This window comes from Podarcis pityusensis, assembly GCF_964106645.2.
Source record: "Podarcis pityusensis genome assembly, chromosome: 5".
Lineage (NCBI taxonomy): Eukaryota > Metazoa > Chordata > Lepidosauria > Squamata > Lacertidae > Podarcis > Podarcis pityusensis.
In genome coordinates this window covers 47,892,437-47,906,582 of record NC_138032.1, presented here as the reverse complement: position 1 = coordinate 47,906,582, position 14,146 = coordinate 47,892,437, and positions in this window count along the sequence as shown.

Genomic DNA, 14,146 nt, shown 5'->3' with positions numbered 1-14,146 from the left:
GAACAGAAGAAACAATTTCCTTTGTCTCACCCTCCAAGGCTGACTAGTGGGCCACAGTTATGTCAGAGACATGATTGTAGCTGTGGCGAAATTATATAGATTAACAGGTCACAGCAAGCGTTAGTCATCTGATATGATACTGAGCAAATAATCATGCTGGGTATTTTTAGACCATTGTTGATGGAGCGTAAACAACAGGAATTTACAAGTGAAACTTAGTACACAACTGGGCTGAACAAAACTGACCCACCTTCAAAACCCAGCCCTCAATGACAATGTTAAAAATATTCAAACCACATAACAAACATTCTTTTGCAAAAAGGCACGGCAGTTAGAAGCATGGGGAATGCAGGAGATACGATTCCCACCTCACATTGCCTTCACCAGACAGGCTGAACCTCTTGCTTCTGCTTGGGAAACTTCTGAGCCCTGTTGCCCAGGACCCTTCCTTTCAACCCAGATCTAGGAAATAAAAAAAATAACCAGAGAAAGTTTGGATTACTTTTTCTCAAAGCCCTGAGGACTCAGAACCAAACAAAACCTTTTGCAGTGCTATTGCACCATGTAGCAATCTTGTTGCCACGTCCACACTCCCTGCAGCCTCTGGTGTGCTGTCCAGTGCAACATATGTATTTGGAAGAGTTTCAGTTGATGTGGCCTGATATTGTGGACAATGTCCCTGCAACAATATGATCAGCAACTTGCCTTCTGAACTATTGCCCTTATTATTAAAGCTTGTTGGGGAGGTTTGACCATGTGGATCCAGGGTCTTCTTAATTGTGAGGAGTGGTTCCTAGCTGTCCTGAAAGAGGTGGCGATCTGACCACTCCTGAAAAACTCTACCCTGGTTTGTGACAATTACCAATCAGTTGCAAATACCCTCTGTTAAGGAAGGTGATCAAGAGGATTGTGGCAAAATTGCAAGCACTCTTGGATGAAACAATTCTTTTGGCCCATTTCAATCCAGGTTCATGCCTGTCCTTTAAATTTGGATGGTATTACTATGACTTAATAAGAGTAGACTCATACTGCATACAGGCATAAGCCTTGTCTTAATAAAAGGGCAAACCTTACCTTTCTGTTTTGGTTTTGTTAATCTGTAATTTTAGAGTTGTTATTTTAGTCATCACTCAAGTTTCATTTATGAAATACTAGATAGTATCAAATAATTATGCCCACAACTTGATTGACAGTGCCTATTTAAAAGCAACTGTGCTCTTGAAAGGAGACAGACAAAGCAGAAGAACAGGTACATTATGCTACTTCTGATTTTTTACATTTTAAAAAACTGCTTTACCCTAAGGAATAATGGCGACTTTATATCTAATGAAATGTATATTTTTAAAGGCGTCTGCAAAAGGCTGGTTGATATGAGTCATCTGTAAGTACTGTCATTATCACTAGGGAGGAGCAAGCTGAGAACTTGTCACTGGAGAGGAATCTAAGAGTACCTCCTAAGCAGAAGGTAAATAAAGAAAGTAAGTTCTTAAACTAATTAGTTACACATCAGAGTTGCTTAGGAAACCATATTTCGGTCAGTGCTATTTATTTATTTATTATTTAAGGGAATAATCTTTAAGGAGATTTTCCACATCCCTTGCCTCACCTCTGCACTTTGAGTGTACGATGTTAAATGATGCTTCTATTATGTGGCTGTGTGGGAGGGAAACAGCTCAGTTTCACAAAATGCAGGCTTTTCAGAGCCTATTTTGGGCACCTTTTTTTCTTTCTTCAGTTGATTCATTTTAAACTCTCTGTGCATCACAGGTGAACATCAGAGATTTACCAACACCTGGTGAGCATATTAAATGGGGGGGGGGGGAATGAAATGCACCAAAATTGGCCATGGTTCACTGCTGAGATTCTGCTCTATATCAAGCAGAGCTTTAATTATCATATTTAGGATTTAAATAGCATTCAAAAACATCGTGTTAATATTTCAATCAGACCACAACCCTGAAAGGTTGAACACTATTGCAGTTGAGGCTGAGACATAATGGCTATCACCAGGCCACTTTAGTGAGTTCTGGGCAAGGCAAGATTTGAATGAGGGTCTTTCTGCTTCATAGAAAGCCAGAACTTTCTCTCCAATATGTAGGCCGGTGTTTGTTTTCTGTCATCTGTTATTTCACAATGAGACCAATAAGACCATCAGTTTCCATATGAAGGAAACGAAAAGAAACAAGTTAGGTATCTTTCTGCCTATGGCAAGCTTAAGCTTATTATTTTTATGTGCTTACATCCTCTTCCTTTCTGTATATTCTATACGCAAGCTTAACATAAAAAACAATACAGTGGTACCTCTGGTTAAGAACTTAATTTGTTCTGGAGGTCCATTCTTAACCTGAAACTGGTCTTAACCTGAGGTACCACTTTAGCTAATGGGGCCTCCCACTGCCGCCGCCGCATGATTTCTGTTCTCATCCTGAAGCAAAGTTCTTAACCCAAGGTACTATTTCTGGGTTAGCGGAGTCTGTAACCTGAAGCGTCTGTAACCCGAGGCACCACTGTATAAGAACACAAGAAGAGCTCTGCTGGAACAAAGGCCCATCTCGTCCTGCACCTTGTTCTCACAGTGGTCAACCCCACTCCTGTAAGGAAGCCTGTAAGCATACCACTCTTGAGAAACTATTGCACAACTTGTGACCCCTCCTTGCCCCACAAAGCTCACCAACCATGCTTCCTGTTTTTGCTGCCTGCCAAGACACTAGCAGGCTGCAATATTCGGCTGGTGGGTTGGGTTTGGTTGGGTGGGTTGTGCAAACCTGCCTGATAGAAACCAGAACTGATTCATTTGATTTTGTGTCTCGGAAAAATTGAATTAGCACCAGCTGCAGCTCTTGAAGTGCCCATGGGTCAAAGTACTTTCAGTGGAGTCCACTCCCTGAATAGGCCATAAGCTCCCAGGCAAAGAGAAGCCACATCACTGCTCTTACTCCTTGTTCCTTTCACTGCTTGCTGGATAGAGGGCAAGTGAACAACTGTCAAAAGGAAGTAGGAGGAGGAGAGCTCAAAGACTCCAGGGATCAGCAGTGGGCCCCTGACACCAATGCTAGAAGAAATTCACAAATGACTAATCATGCGTTGGGAAAAGCCACTTCAGCTGTCCTAATGACTGCAAGATATCACTTCCCTTTGATTGGGGAAACCTGGTGTTTTCTGAGTAATGAGAGCTAAGGACTCCAGACACACACACACACACCAGCTAATTACAAGAAATCATACACGCTACATTATTGGTTCAACTAAATATGCAAACACTTATTTGGGAAGCATCAACTACATTCTTAGTACATTGCATCTCCACACGTTAAATAACTGCTGAGCTGCTTACCACTTTTAGGAGCTGTGCTTTAAGTTGTGCTGTTTCCCTCCTTTTGTGCAAGCTTATAATAGGTTACTATAAACCTTACTTAGCTGCTTTTAAGTAATGATCTTGAGGTACCTGTTATGTTGGCAGCTTGTCAGAGAGCACATTGACTTCATTCAACCACTGGTAACTGTCAGGCAAAGGACTCCCACCCATTCCATGTGTAGGCCTGAGGCAACTGCCTTTACAGTACTTTACAGTACTTTATTAGTACTTTGCCTAATGGTAGATCTGGCACTGATCATTCTAGCATTTGTTCTTGTTAAAGATAAGGAGCAAGAAGTATTCAATAAAAGTCACCACACTGCGGCAACCAACTCCTGGCACAGGACCTTGCAATGCTTCACCTGGACCTCACTTCACAGAAAGGCACCCATCTATGGGCTGCATCAGATGTAATGCTAAAGCAGAGTTCACCCCTTCCAGAGCTGCCACAAGCTGAATTAGCCAAACCTTGTCACGTCATCTGCACCTTGACAAATTGTGGATAATCTTAACTGTGGTTCGTTGGGGAGGCAGGAGCCCATTTCAAACCAAGGTTTATTTCAGCAAACCAGAGTTTGGACATAACGCCAAATTGTGGCTAATCGGAAATGGAAGGGGTAACTTCTAATCCCCCTGTTGTCAAGATTGGAGAGGAGAGTGGGGAGTATGTGGCCATCATCCCCAAGGCTCACTCAAGCTTATTTTGTAACACTAAACCACGACTTAGCATTATGCACAATAGTGGTGTGTATGTGGATTCATTTTTACTGCGCTAATTCATTTCATTTCCTTCACTGAACTGAACGAAATCGTTCTGCGTGCATTAATGTTGTGCATGCACATGCAACTCTGAATTGGGAAAAATACGTAATTGGGGTATATTTTATAACAAGACACTAAGCATTGATCTGCCTATAATGTGACAGCTAAAATGAACACTGACTTCAGTTTCTTAATCTGTTTTGATTCCACTGATCTTGAGTAGTACCTTAGTGTTTGTTATTTCTAATAATATAGATGGTTCAGAGTTAGCAACTCTGGTGCTGTTTAGACCAGATCTGACCAAATACAGTACATTGCTTTTTAGTATGTTTGTTGTAGGGTAGTTATTTGGAAAAATAATAGAGGTTATCCTCTTAGTATTATAAGGAAACATCATCTGCTTGATTACTCAGAAATAGTTAGGTTTCCAACCACGTCATAAAGGAAGTGATTTCTTGAGTTCAATAGGACATTTGCAAGAAGTATTCTTTAGCTTCCCACATCATTCCACTTCCTCCTTTTCACTGCCCCTCTCACCTCACCACTTCAGATCAGCACTATATTTACTGAACTGCTTGAAGATCGAATCTGACATTGAGTTCCAGCAGATTGAGTTGGGCAAAAGACTTAACCTACTTCAGGTTTTGCTGTCTAGGATGAACATGGCGGGAGTGTGCATGTATGAAGTAACTTAGTCTTCTCACAATGTTACATCTCTCAGGGAACTGGAATCCTCTTCCTAATGAAGGTCCTTTCAGTGAGCTAACTGTGACAACTTTCCCGGCTCCACTTACATAAAATGCCTTCAGCTGAGACATTTGAAAGCAAACTCAGATCAGATGCCTTCCGAGTAATGACACTGATAAGCAGAGACGACAGAGTCCTGCACACCCTCAAATATGGGTATAATAATGATGGGCTTTATCTACATTGACATAAGGGCAGTACTTTTTAAAATGTTTACAAACTCCATTTTTAAAAAGCAACTTCTAGTTTTCTGCATGAAATAATACCCTGGTTAGAAAGATCATGAGTGCCTTTTTTTGGATAAAATAGATTGCTTCAAGAAGTGGAAGAGAGATATTTCTAGATTTGTCTGGCAGGGCAAGAAGCCTAGAATAAAATTTAAAATACTAACGGATGCAAAGGAAAGAGGTGGATTTGCCCTGCCAGACCTTAAACTTTATTATGAATCAGCAGCTTTTTGCTGGCTGAAAGAATGGCTGCTTCTTGAAAACACAGACATTTTGGATTTAGAAGGCTTTAATAATGTATTTGGATGGCATGCATATTTGTGGTATGATGAGGTCAAAGCACATAAAGCATTTAAGAATCATATTGTCAGGAAAGCATTGTTTAATGTCTGGATAAGATACAAGGACTTACTTGAAAATAAAACCCCAAGGTGGTTGTCACCAATGGAAGCGAAGGCTCAGAAAAAGCTCAATATGGATGCCAAATGGCCGAAATATTGGGAAATTCTGGAACAAGAGGGAGACAGATTGAAATTGCAGAGTTTTGAAAAACTAAAAAATAAAGTGCGAGATTGGCTTCATTATTATCAGATAATGGAGGCATATAATTTGGACAAGAAAATTGGCTTCCAGGTGGAAAAATCAAAATTGGAAACAGAACTGTTAGAACCCAAAACCAAGATTTTGTCAAAGATGTATAACTTGCTGTTGAAATGGAATACTCAGGATGAAATGGTGAAATCTGCTATGATTAAATGGGCACAAGATGTTGGACATAACATAATGATGGCTGACTGGGAACAGTTATGGACCACAGGTATGAATTTTACGGCATGTAATGCCTTAAGAGAGAATATTATGAAAATGATATACAGGTGGTACATGACACCAGTCAAGCTTGCAAAAATCTATTACTTGCCCGATAATAAATGTTGGAAATGTAAAGAAACTGAAGGCACATTCTTTCACCTTTGGTGGACGTGCCCAAGGATTAAGGCTTTCTGGGAGATGATCTATAATGAAATGAAAAAGGTATTTAAATATACCTATCTGAAGAAACCAGAGGCCTTTCTCCTGGGCATGGTTGGCCAATTGGTGCCAAAGAAGGATAGAACTTTCTTTATGTATGCTACAACAGCAGCAAGAATACTTATTGCAAAGTACTGGAAGACACAAGATCTACCCACCCTGGAAGACTGGCAGATGAAGATGATGGACTACATGGAACTGACGGAAATGACTGGCAGAATGCGAGACCAGGGAGAAGAGTCGGTGGAAGAAGATTGGAAGAAATTTAAAGACTATTTACAGAAATACTGCAAAATTAATGAATGTTAGAATGATGTCAGAATGAAGTTAAGTGGTTTTAGCAGCAATGTTGCAAAGGAGTATGTAAAAATGGATTGTTAACAGGTGAGAATCTAAAGTTACAATATATTAAGTTAAAGGATTAGGATAAAAACAAAGAGGGAAAGGATTTGCTGAATTAACTAACTGAACTGGAATACAAAAAAAGGAGGTGTGAGGAGGTCAGGGAAACAAGTAAATGAAAGACAAGACATGGAAAGATTGATTTGTTTTTAAGTGTTTTTACTTTTCTGTATTTTGTATTGTTTCTTTTCTTTTTCTTTCTTTTTCTTATTTTTGTAACCTTTTTTGAAACTTTAATAAATATCATTAAAAAAAAATAGAAAGATCATGAGTGCCTTTTTTTTTGTTTGTTTGTTTTTGAGTTCACACATTGCTAGACTGTTCCTTTATTAATTTGCCTAAACCGCATATGAGGATGCTGTGTCCTCAGTGAGCTGTTGGTGGGTTGCCCTTTATATTTTTAAACAATATTGTTTTCCACTTCTTGATTCTCAGTGTCAAATTTGACCACAATCCTGTCAACAGCCACCACATGAGGCTGCTTTTTGTAGGACCCTGCACTGTACTTTAGTGTCCAAGTGAAACTGAGACAAGGAGCCAAGTCATTTAAGTAAAGTGTGGTCTTAAAACTGGTTGACTCAGAAGTTGCTTGTTCATCACAATGACGCTCTTATGTGTAATATGTAATTGTGTGTTATATTTAAGCTGAACTCCCTCTTTGTAAAGTGCTAGCAGATTCTTGGAACACATGTCAAAATGTATCATGAGCTAATTAATGGTGGTTATATTAGCAAGTGTTAATGTCTCATTTTTAATCTAAGAACCTGCATTTCCTAGTACAATGACTATACTAATGATTCCTTATTATGCTACCCAGGATGTATTATAAATCTTCTTTCATATGGAAGTGGCAAAATTTGCGCATTCATAGCTCGGTTTGCATTCCCTCGGAGGGGTCCTGGAAAATGTGGAACATTTTTTTGTTTTATTTCTGGAAACTTGTTCACAACCTGATCATTAATCAACTGGTTTCTCTGACAAATCCTTAATGTCCTGTTTGCATAGCTTATACTTCTTGCATCTGCCATTTGGTATAATTATTCATATTATTATTTAGCACCATCAATGTGAATGGCTCTTTACAAAGTATAAGACATCACTGCCTTGAAGGACTTGCAATCTCAAATCTCACAACTCAGTCTCACTCTGTTCTCTGTAGAGCAAGAAAGTTGTTCACTTGGGTAGGTGTATACCTGGAGAAATCTTATTATTTATGGACATGACCTAGCTACATTATAAGAAATAAACATATACTTACCTTTCTCTTAGGAACTGGTGGGACTTAAAAGTGCTTAATTTTGTCTGGACTGTACCTTAAACCAATATATGCCCATTGCATCTTCTGTGTTGAGTTTAGATGCCAAAAGAACATGTGCAACTATCTAGAATAGAAGTCACCAACCCTGTTGTTGGCGCATGTCTATAATAAAGATCATTTCCTTGCACAAGATCAACAACAGATGAGGTATAACTGAAACATGGTACATTGGGTATGTGCAAATCCATATTTTCCCAACACTCAAATCACAAAAGTTGAGTTGATTTGATGTTGGAGCAGTCCAACTTGCAGCCTGGGCTTCACTTGGAGCTATCCAGGGTGCTACCCACTTGGATTGCCACCTGTGCTTTGCCTAAGCTCACTTATCTGGACCTACCCTCTGCTTTGTCTGACCTTGCCTTATTGGAACCTGGCCTCTGTGTGACCTGACATTGCTTCCTGCATCCTGACCTGGTACTTGTAGTATATGACATGGTCTCCTAGGAACCTGAAAATAACACATGCCCCTCACTTGGTCCAGAATCCTGTCCTCCAGTTGGGAAATTTGTCTGGGACAGAACAATGCGCTACCACCCCTTTTCATGTAACTCTCATAGTGCACCACTAGCTTGATAAGGCTACACTTGAACTATCTGGAATGCATACAAGTCATCTGTGCATAGAATATGACATAACCTGCTGCCTTGAGATAGCCGAATATCACAATTACCAGCACTTAAATGGTATAAGTGTGTGCCGTTATATCCGCATAGAAATGTCAACAAGCCCGTTGGTTGACTGCATGAACAGTGTAGTACACCTTTCTAGAACACTGTTGTTGTGACCAGGTTGCCATTTGCAACAAACTTTCTGTCTTAAAAGCTGTGGCTTTAGCTGGTTTGCGGTTATGCATGCAGGTGAAAGGTAAAGGACTCCTGGACGGTTACGTCCAGTCATAGGCGACTCCAGAGTGCAGTGCTCATCTCACTTTCAGGCCGAGGGAGGTGGCGTTTGTTCACAGACAGCTTTCCAGGTCATGTGGCCAGCATGACTAAACCGTTTCTGGTGCAACAGAACAGAGTGATGAAAACCAGAGCGCACGGAAATATTGTTTACCTTCCCACTGCAGCAGTACCTATTTATCTACTTGCACTGAGCCTCTTGGGCTTGCCAGGTGGAAGGTTGGCAGTTCGAATCTCTACCACTAGGTGGGCTCCCATTGCTTTGTCTTAGCTCCTGCCAACCTAGCAGTTTGAAAGTGCAAGTAAATAGATACCACTGCAGTGGGAAGGTATACGGTGTTTCCGTGTGTTCTGGGTTCCGTCATGGTGTCCCGTTGCACCAGAGGCGGTTTAGTCATGCTGGCCACATGACCCAGAAAGCTGTCTGTAGACAAATGTCGGCTCCCTTGGCCTGAAAGTGAGATGAGTGCCGCAACTCTATAGTCATCTTTGACTGGACTTAACCATCCAGGGGTGCTTTACCTTTTTGCCTATATACGCACACTACTCTGAGGAGATCATGTATTTTAAAAGACTCAGAAAAAGAAAACTTTGCCCATTTGTCCTAAGCTGTTAGTAAGCACAGAAGAAACTTACTCATCATGGAAGGTGAGAGCACTTTGTCATCAAATACGGTAAGTCCCTTGTCCAGAACAGCAGTTCACTGTTTATCAGCAGCAGAGGCTGATGCGTTTGCCAGGGAGTGGGAGAGTGGCTTGGCTATTACTAGGTGAATGAGCATGTACTAATGTGTTAGAATCTGGGCGACGTGTGTGTATAACACAGGCTTTCGTGATGGATGATGATACAACATTTTTGCTAGGCATTAAAATCCCATTAGCTGATGAATCATTTCTGCCTTTTGCAAAAATATATCCTTTCACTCAAATGCATCTTCCCCAGCATAAAAAGCAGGAACCCAAAGATTCCTTCATTTTGAAATGCCTATTTTGGAATGCTAACCATATTATCAGCATTTTATATTATCATAGTGATCTGTTTATTTTGCCTCCGGCTGATGTCTGATTTATTGTGGCATAAGGCTTCCCATGCAGTTATAGATACATGTAGCAGACTGATAGGTTGCATGTCAGCTGACAGAACTGGAAGAAACCATAACCTACAAAACCACCCTTTCTATGCTGATTGGAAAATGCTGGGGTCAGGGATGTATAAGTTGGCATGTGAATGACTCCTGGCTCAACACTCACCAACTGAGTTAGAAGAGGCTGGAAAGAAGCCAAACTACATTAAAAATACATTTGGGAGGACTGCGAGTAGAATTAAGCTCATCACATATATGTAATAAGTCCTATTTTGAAACCCAGGATTCTGTCAATGGATGGAAAAGCCAGGCCATTTTTGAAAACGTATACTGTAGTTGAAATTACAGCTGGATGCTAGTTATATGGAAAGCTGATCTCTGTGAAGCTATGTAAACACACAGAAAGAAGGTCAAACCAGAGGGTGTGTTGGTCAGTGTTATTTCGTCAGGAAGCATGTAGGCGTTTTATACTGAAGGGCAGTCTGGAAATTATGTATCATTTTAAAATACCAACTACTAAATGAAACTGAATTGCAAGTGAGGCGCATATCAATGCCACAATGGGTCTAACCCTTCCAAAGTTTGTGACTTTGGGGCCAAGCTAGATATCATAAGGGAGCTATTTGTTCTTCCTGTCCCAGATTCAGCTAACCTGGCATGCTAGCAGAAGCTTTGGCAATAGCTTCTCCTGGTGTGATGGGGCTTCCCCCCCCCCTTCCCCATCATGCATTCCCCAAATTGGCTCTGGAGGGTCAGGAGAACCCACAAAACTCTACATGAGAGGACGAGATAATTCCATCCAGCAGGAATAAATGCTCTCACTGACAGAACAATCAGAAAAGTGCAGTGCTGAATTCCTCCCCAATTCTGCTCTGGTCACATCTAGCATGGGGACAAAGGTCTTCCACTGTCAGATCCTTGGCATGCCTGTTTCAGCATTGCCTTCCACCATGGATCCCTGGATGTTTTTGGATTGCAACTGCCATCATCCCTTTTGCTAAGCTGGCTGGGAATGATGGGAGTTGTAACATTTGGAGATGCAAGATGGAACAACGTTGGCCTGAGCTGACTAGTTGCAGCTTTCCAGGGTTTTGGACAGGGCCCTTTCCCAACTCTGCCTGAAGATGCCAGGGATCAAACCTGAGCAAAGCTTGTGTTGTACTGCTGAGCTAGTGTCCCCTCCTACAAATGACATGTGAACTCAGCCTTACTTCTTTGTGCTTCATTGTTTCAGGCTCTTCTTCAAGCTTGGCTATGATATCAGAAATGACTGGCCAGGCTGGAAGAACAATACTGGAAACAAAAATGCATGGAATGATGCATGGAATGAGGGGCAGTTTAATTTCCTGTAGCTTGCATGCACCTGTTTGTCATATAAAGAAAAGACTCTGTCCCCATTCAAGAAAGCATTGGGGTGGACAACTGAATAAGCATGCATGGCTGTTCTGAGATGGGCGGTCTGGTCTTTAAGCACCACTTAATTTTTTTTAAAAAGGATGTTGTAATTGACTAATATTTTTTATATAATCTTGTTGTTCAGCAGCTAGCTTAGCAATAATTGAGTTTTCAATTCAATCTTTCTCTTTAGTTAGATTCCACAATAAAATGGGAAATGTTAGAGATTGTTAATTGTGAATGTTTGTAAAACACATACTGATAGGACTTTAAGCTACTTCAGCTTGGAGAGGGGACAATTATGTTCCTCTTAAAAAGGCTTTAAATGTGCATCCTGGAAACTTCAAGGGATGCCAAACAGGAGGAGGGCTTATCAAGAAAATTTAATGCTGATGTGCAAGATTCTCAGTTTTTGAATGTAATCAACTGAAAAGAAGAAGAATACATGCAATTTATTTTAACAGCACACACACACACACACACACACACACACGTGTTATACTAACTATTGCAATAGTATGGACACACGTCAGAAGGTATATGCAAATGTATATACAAAAGAATTTGTATATTTGCTATGCATACTTAAAACAAATCACATTTTATTATTAACAATAGCATTTAGAACCATCTGTACAGAAGTATAGCCTTTCCTAAGAATAACTCCATATAGACTTGAAACACATGGAGAGAGGTAAACTAACTGCCTTCCCTAAATGTGTAGAGAACCTTTCTTTGAAATGCAGGGCTCCCTTGCAGGAAGCATGATGAACTGCTCCACACTTCAGAGACTCCTCTGTGCCTCACATCCTGTCTTCTACACAATATTTTGAGACTTCCCTGCACAGTAGCTACGCAAGTAAATGTGACAGAGTGGAAAATACCAAAAAGAGAAAGGTACCACAGGAAGTCTAGGTAGTGCAGGATGGGGGTGGGGGACGACAACAAGATTCTGCTGCTTGCAGAAGAAAAGCCACTTTGTATGATCACATGGAGATCATGCCAGCATTGGCAATTGCTACACTACTGAGGCCATCTGCATGGCAAACAGCTTTCAAAAGTCATCACCAGTGGCTTTCAGGCAGGCCATTCTAATATTTCAACTGGGATTTATTTAGTTGGTAAGGCAGAAGATTGCACAAAGAACTGGCAAAGCAGTAAACAGCATATCTGGTATGATAGTCACCAGAGGCAGCCCTCTTAGTAGTTCCACTGTCCTAAATTCAGGTGGTGGTGGTTTGGGAGAGGGCCTTCTCTGTAGCCTAAGCTGTGGAATTGCCTCTGCACAGAGGTGCATCTGGCACCTTCATTGTACAGTAGAGCTTTGTATAGTCTTCACATGCTGACACTCACAGTGGTGAGACTGATGTTGAGCTGAGGTCCTGTTCTTGGGCTTCCCACAGGTATCTAGTTGGGCCACAGGTAGATGGGCCTCTGGCCTGATAGCAGGGCTGTTTTTTTATATTCTTATCTAGAAGGCAGATGGGTTCCATTACAGCTTGTGTATATTACAGCAAATGTTTAACACAGCTATCACAAGTAGGCTTGAAATATCCCGTCAAAGGATAGCTGTCAGTCACAATTTTGTGACATCAGGAAGTGCCTCTTGGATATCTTGTCTAGCTGTGCAAAGGCCCAGCAATGACTTAACTGCTTCAATCATGTCGAGCTGATAACCAGGGGATAATGAGACACGATTCCCTATCCATTTGGTGAATGCATATGATGCACACCATGGAGGCAGATGCCTTTGTGAACTCATTTTAACCTCCCACACTCTGCTGAACTCTCTAGCCACCAGGCGCAGAGAAAATGCAGCCACCCACCTCTGTGGTTCATCTGATTGGCTGCAACCTGCTTTGGATCACAGGCTTTTAAACATTCTCAGTTCTTTTTGTCTTGCTTTTTTCCCCAAATGCAGTGTAAGAGATGGGAGACCTCACTATCATTAACAGAGAATTATTTTAGTACAGAGCCAAGATAAAAGCTGGGAGACTCAAGGAGAACTAATCTATGCCTGGCAACCCACACTTTAATCACATGCCGATTACTTTGTTAGTCATCTCTTTATCAATGCTCTCAGCCCACTCTGGCTCCCTTTGCAGTAAACTTTAATTAACCAGGGAAACATTGTGTAGGAGATACTCAGGCTGAGAATTGTGATGGTGGCAGTGGTGAGGAGACAAAGAGGTTTGAGGTACTTGGGTGTGATTTAGGAGAGGGAGAACACTCTGTAAAACTTGAGTCTTTTGGCATTTTGCCCAAGTCCCCAAACAGGATTCTATTGTATTTTTCTCATCAATACCTGCCTTACGGTACTATTGGTGTCAATCTATTTTTCTAAAAAATGGAAAAGATACAAAAGTGAGTCATGGCTCAATAAAATTACTACTCTATCTGGTGTTTTGTATTGTTTTCCTTATTCTGAAGAGGTGGCTGTCAATTCAGAGGCAAATAAACAATGATATAATATACTATTGTGTTTTGTAGTTGCTCCCACATAAGTATTTAAAAATGTTATTGTGCTGCATTGATTAGTTCCCCCTTTAAAACACAACAAAACTAAACGATCGTCATAATCGTGTAGCAGCATTAGTATGAACAGGATGGTGGGCATGGGGCAGGATAGTAAGTATGGGGTCACATTGCTGCTATTTTTGTGTGCGATGTAGAAAAAAACCTGCTCCTTTTCCCTTATGGGGTATCGGCAAGAGCCTGTATAGAGTCCTTAAGTGGATTCCCTATCGGTAGGAGAAAATAACAGAGGCCAACCAGAGAATATTGAGAAGCAAAGCAGCTAGTAAGCCTGATCTTTATTAGAAGAAAGGTTAACAACAGGAAGATTTAAAGGAACTATTGGAAACTCAAGGCAGTAGAGATATAAGATGATCAGAGCCCCCCCGAACTTGAAGCATGGGAAGTCCC